Below are 5,598 nucleotides of genomic sequence, written 5' to 3'. Positions count from 1 at the left end.
AGTGTCTTTTAATTTCATGACTGCAGTCACCATCTGCAGTGATTTTGGAGCCCCAAAAAATAAAGTCTGCCACTGTTTCCATTGTTTCCCCAGCTATTTCCCATGAAGTGATGGGACCAAATGCCATGATCTTTGTTTTCTGAATGTTGAACTTTAAGCCAGCTTTTTCACTCTCCTCTTTCACTTTCATCAAGAGGCTTTTTAGTTCCTCTTCACTTTCTGCCATAAGGGTGGTGTCCTCTGCATATCTGAAGTTATTGATATTTCTCCCAGCAATCTTGATTCCAGCTTGTGCTTCTTCCAGCCCAGCGTTTCTCACGATGTACTCTGCATAAGTTAAATAAACAGGGTGACAATATACAGCCTTGACGTACTCCTTTTCCTATTTGGAACCAGTCTGTTGTTCCATGTCCAGTTCTAACTGTTGCTTCCTGATCTTCATATAGGTTTCTTAAGAGGCAGTTAATACAATAAAGAAATCAGTACGTTTAATTTTGTGTTTTAAGCATATTTTAACTAAAGCCAGATATATTGCATGTTCTCTTTTATTTAGAAAGATAAAACAGTGCTTTCAGTCATGTGTAGGTCATCTATTTTTTAATAAGCTTTAGACTTTAAGATCACTAAATATTCCTGTAGTACAGGAATTTAATTAAAGAAATCAAACCAGCACCCAAAGACTGTAGTTGCTTGGTTCCCTAGAGGATGACTGTCTGGGCAGTGACCATCTCCTATCCCCATTGGGAGGGTGTGTGAGTCCCTAAGCACCATGGACTTTGTATATTCAAATGATGTACACATGAACTGGATTGATGGGGTGGAGGTTACAGAGAGTTTAAGGTGTAAGCTAGAGGTCATAGGGTACCAATAAAAAGGCTTGAGTTCACTTGTTGAGATGCCAAACACCGTGCTGTGGCCATCCAACAGCAAAGAGATGAGAGAGAAGATCCTGCCTTCAGAATGCTATGTTGTCATCATAAACAGTAGTCAAAAAGTTAGCAGTCAGAGAAGAAACTGTGGTGGCAGTATTAAAACTGACAGCTGCCAGTTATCAAGCACACACCATTTGTGAGGCCCTGGACATCTACTCCTTACTATCACATAGTAGGAGGGCCTTGGGTAAGCTACTGACCTCTCTGTACTTCAGTTCCTTCTAGTAAATATGTGATAAAATATTCCTTATTCCTTCTACTTACTATCATTAGGAGGAGGAAGAGGTAAAGGAGAATGAGGATGTAATCCTTCTAATAACCCTGTGTGATGGGCATAATTATTCTGATTTGTAGATGAATAAATTGAGATTTAGAGAGGTTAAATGACTTATGTGATATTTCAGGGCTGATCCATGGAGCCAGGATTTAAATCCAGGTCTCCATGCATCTGTGTTACTCTGGTTCTGTACTGTCTCCTTAGATACTCCAAGTTAACGGAGAGCCTCTGCCTAGATCTCAAGGCCTCCAGCATGAGTGGTTTCTCTCCCACCACACGGACAGTTGGTTTTGAAAAGATTTGAATGATTATTTGTTCTTTACAAATGAATCAGAGTTCTGTCTTACACTTGGTAATACATTATAGATGTTAAGTTTATAAAACTGAGCAAATTAACTGATTTTAGGGTCAGCGTTATCAGACTGATAACTAAGTCTGATTCATTTAACATAATTTAACAGAATTGCAAATTAGCAGAACAACCTACACTTGGCTTAATTTGCTTAAACTGTATAGGAAAAGAATGTGCACACACACACACACACACACACGCAGTCTTCCACTTGAAACAGGCATGAACTCAACCCTATAGGGAAAATGTCAGTTTAGGAGTCATCAGTGAACATCCTTGGCCGGATGCCATAGACCCTGACCTTAGGAAACTTATATTCTTGAAATGACCAGAAGAAATGTGCCTGGAGATATAAGTGAGGTTATTACTGTGAAGTTCTGAAAATGCCAAATAAGATGCATGTGTTTTATTTGGTAGATGGTGTGGAGTAACTGAAGGCCTTTGAGAATGAATTGTACAACTAGACCAACTAGTGAGAAGGCAGAATTTGCCATAACACGTGTTAGTGTTTTAGATCAGATTTCTAAGTTACTTCTTTCTCCCTTATTTCTTAAGTTTCTAAGTCCTTTTTTTAGTCATAAACCCCATCATATTGAAATAATCATGATGAAGATCCCCAACAATTTACTGAGGTTGTTTTCTTCAGTGTCAGACATTTGGTTTACCGTTAAATCATGATGAACTCTTTATCTCTTGCTTCTTATATAAAGTTCTAAGCCTTTACCTGAACTTTTAAAGCCCTTTGGAGCCTGACCCAGCCTGTATTCAGAACTCATCTCTAACCACCTGCCACCTCACACATTGCTCTTATTGTGGTACATAAGTACACTGCCCACAGTATTTCCTCTGCCTGAAGCATCTTGACTTCCCCCTACTATGCTCATTAAAACCCAACTCATCCTTTAAATCCCCACTTAGACATCACTGTTTTTACAGCCATCCCTGCCTAACCCACATTTACTTCTTGGACAAAGTCAGTTGGCCCTTCCCATAATATTTTTCACTTTCTTTCATTTCTGGGTTTATCACAGTGTCACAAGTATTTTTGCTCTACTCATTGGCCAGACTGTAAGCACCATTAGGTCCTGCCTTATGCAGCTTTTTGTCCTCAGTACCTGATACGGTCCTTTCCATAGAAGTTTGGGCTCAGTAAATCTTTTTCTGAATGAAGAGGCAAACCAGCAAATGAATGAGATGGGATTGAACATAAGAATTTCATTAATATTAATTAATAGCTGCTTTGCATCCTTTGACTGCTGGAGATATGTGGTGGCACTGAGTTATGGTCTCCAATGCTCGGAATGTGAGAGAGCTTGCTTGAGCTCCAGGAGCTGTGGCACATGAGTCCCATGCTAACCAGGAGTCTCCACTCATTTCAGTATCAATATCCTGACCCAGAAACAGAGGAAAGCCCCTAAGGAGGGGAGAATGACATTCCAAAATTGCAAAACCAATGTTAAAATTAAGTAAGCAGCTGAAAAAGTTTTTGAATTTAACTATGTTTCATTTGGAATAAGTATATGTTTTCCACATAAGAAAAAAATAAGCCTAGAATTTTAATAGGTAAGAGATCTTTGATTTTGATTTTTTTTTAAAATCTGAGTCTGTATTTTGTTAGATGGAATTTATTTATGATTAAATTATACATGTCATAAGTATTTCCATGCTATTTGTTTTGTAACCATATATATGCTAACAATAATGAGCTGGATGCTCTCAAAATTTTTTTCTTGAGCAGGAAACTCCATGTTATCTGCAGCTTTATTCTAAGTGCAGCACATACTGAATGCTGCCCCGATTCCTTAGTTAGTCAAAACATCCTGAATATTTACAGCATTATAAGGAAACAATAAGCTTCCTTTTTCTCTTATGTATAAGAAATACCTTCATACAGCAGGACAGTTTAATGGTCATTTAAATTATAAAATGGGATAGTTTTCTCATTTTGTTTTATGCTAAGTATAAAAATGAAATTCTTAATTTGTTTTTATTTTATGTTTTCCATCAAGTTTTTAAAATGTCCAGGAAACAGCCCTCCTTTTTAACAAAGATTACTAAGAGATGTCATTTCTAGAAAAAGTAGACCCATACCTAATTTTTTTCTTTTTTCTTTTGAATATTTCATTTTCTTTCTTTATTATTCAGTGAAATTAAGAAATTAGTTACAATGTTAAAATGTAGTGGAAGAAGACAATGAAGCATTTTTCATAGCACAACTTAATTACCCTTATATCATTTTATATCATTTTAATGTTCATGACATTATTAATACTTCATTTCCACGTTGCAGTGGAGGCAAGAAGAGTAACTGGCAGTCAACAATGAGTCCGTGATGATTGACAGGCTCTTTGCAACTCATTTCAACCCCATGGAGCCTACCAGGCTCCTCTGTGGAATTCTCCAGGCAAGAATACTGGAGTACCATTCCCTTCTCCAGGAGATCTTCCCGACCCAGCGATCTAACCCATATCTCCTGTGTCTTCCTGCATTGCATGTAGATTCTTTACCTTCGGAGCCACCAGGGAAGCCCAATTGACAGGCAGCAGTGAACAGATTCTGTATCCAAGTTAATGTGCCAGCTATCGCTGTGCACACAGAACTAGCAGGGACCCTACATGGGTAACTCAGAAGTGCCAGTCAGCAACAAGCAAAGTTCAGAAAATGGAGAGTAGGCATTTAAAAGTCCTTAAGGTAATGTGACGTTGCCACAATATCCTAGTGGGTTTCCCTGAGCTTTACAGACATTTCAGTGCACAATATGCCATGGAGTTTTCTCAAGAAAACATAATGTGAAAAATAAAAACAGAAGAGAAAGTTGGAGGCAGTGGGTAATTAATTGCTAAATAATTCCTTAGCCAATAAATGCTGTAAATCCAAAAGAAAGGCCTGACAGTCATAGTTAAAATTCTCTTGAAAGTGAGCACTGATAAGATACAGACCTTGAAAGATGGGTGGGAGCAGAGCAATTGGACTGTGCTGAGCAAAGAGAAAGGCCTGAGCAGCACTGCAGATGCTGAAAGTGAGTAGACGTGGGAGGCAGTGGGAAGAGTCGCCAGGGGAGGAGAGCTAAGTAAGAAAGTGGTTGAAGATGGGTTAAGATGAAGATTCTATTGCTGAGGCTCTTAACTGCCTTTCTAAGAAGTTTCAGCTTGATCCTGAGGACAATGAGAGCCCATGAAGAATTGTGAGCAGCACAGAGACAAAAATCAGTGGGGGAAATCTCTTTAAGAGAAACGAGGAAGATCTTTAAAGAGTGATGTATAGAGTGGTGATCAGGATATGCTGTCCCTGTGCAGCACTCTGTGTGATGATGGATGTTGATTGCCTGCGTTACATGCATGCATGCATTTGCAAATGCTTGAAGCATAACCCCAAACTCCTAAATATGTTTAACTAATAACACAGTAATCCAAGTCTATGCCCAACCAATAATGCTGAAAAAGCTGAAGTTGAACAGTTCTGTGAAGACCTACAAGACCTTCTAGAACTAACACCCCCAAAAGATGTCCTTTCCATTATAGGGGACTAGAATGTAAAAGAAGGAAGTCAAGAATTAATTACCTGGAGTAACGGGCAAATTTGGCCTTGGAATACAGAAGGGCAAATGCTAAGAGAGTTTGCCAAGAGAACGCACTAGTCATAGCAAACACTCTCTTCCAACAACACAAGAGAAGACTCTACACATGGACATCATCAGATGGTCAACACCGAAATCAGATTGATTATATTCTTTGCAGCCAAAGATGGAGAAGCTCTATACAGTCAGCAAAAACAAGATCAGGAGCTAATGTGGCTCAGATCATGAACTCCTTATTGTCAAATTCAGACTGAAATTGAAGAAAGTAGGGAAAACCACTAGACCATTAAGGTATGACCTAAATCAAATCCCTTATGATTATACAGTGGAAGTAACAAATAGATTCAAGGGATTAGATCTAATAGACAGAGTGCCTGAAGAAGTATGGATGCAGGTTCGTGACATTGTACAGGAGGCAGTGATCAAGACCATCCCCAAGAAAAAGAAATGCAAAAAGGCA

General features: G+C 38.7%; 1 protein-coding gene across 1 annotated transcript in view; it reads left to right on the top strand.

The window, feature by feature from the left end:
• Window positions 1-5,598, top strand: part of FBN2 (fibrillin 2) — a 223,808-nt gene that overhangs the window by 103,093 nt on the left and 115,117 nt on the right. The gene's annotated exons all lie outside the window — the stretch shown is intronic.

Source organism: Bison bison, unplaced genomic scaffold (assembly GCF_000754665.1).
Source record: "Bison bison bison isolate TAMUID 2011002044 unplaced genomic scaffold, Bison_UMD1.0 scf7180017864235, whole genome shotgun sequence".
Lineage (NCBI taxonomy): Eukaryota > Metazoa > Chordata > Mammalia > Artiodactyla > Bovidae > Bison > Bison bison.
The sequence above is the reverse complement of the archived record's forward strand: the minus strand, read 5'-3'. Positions and strand labels throughout refer to the sequence as shown.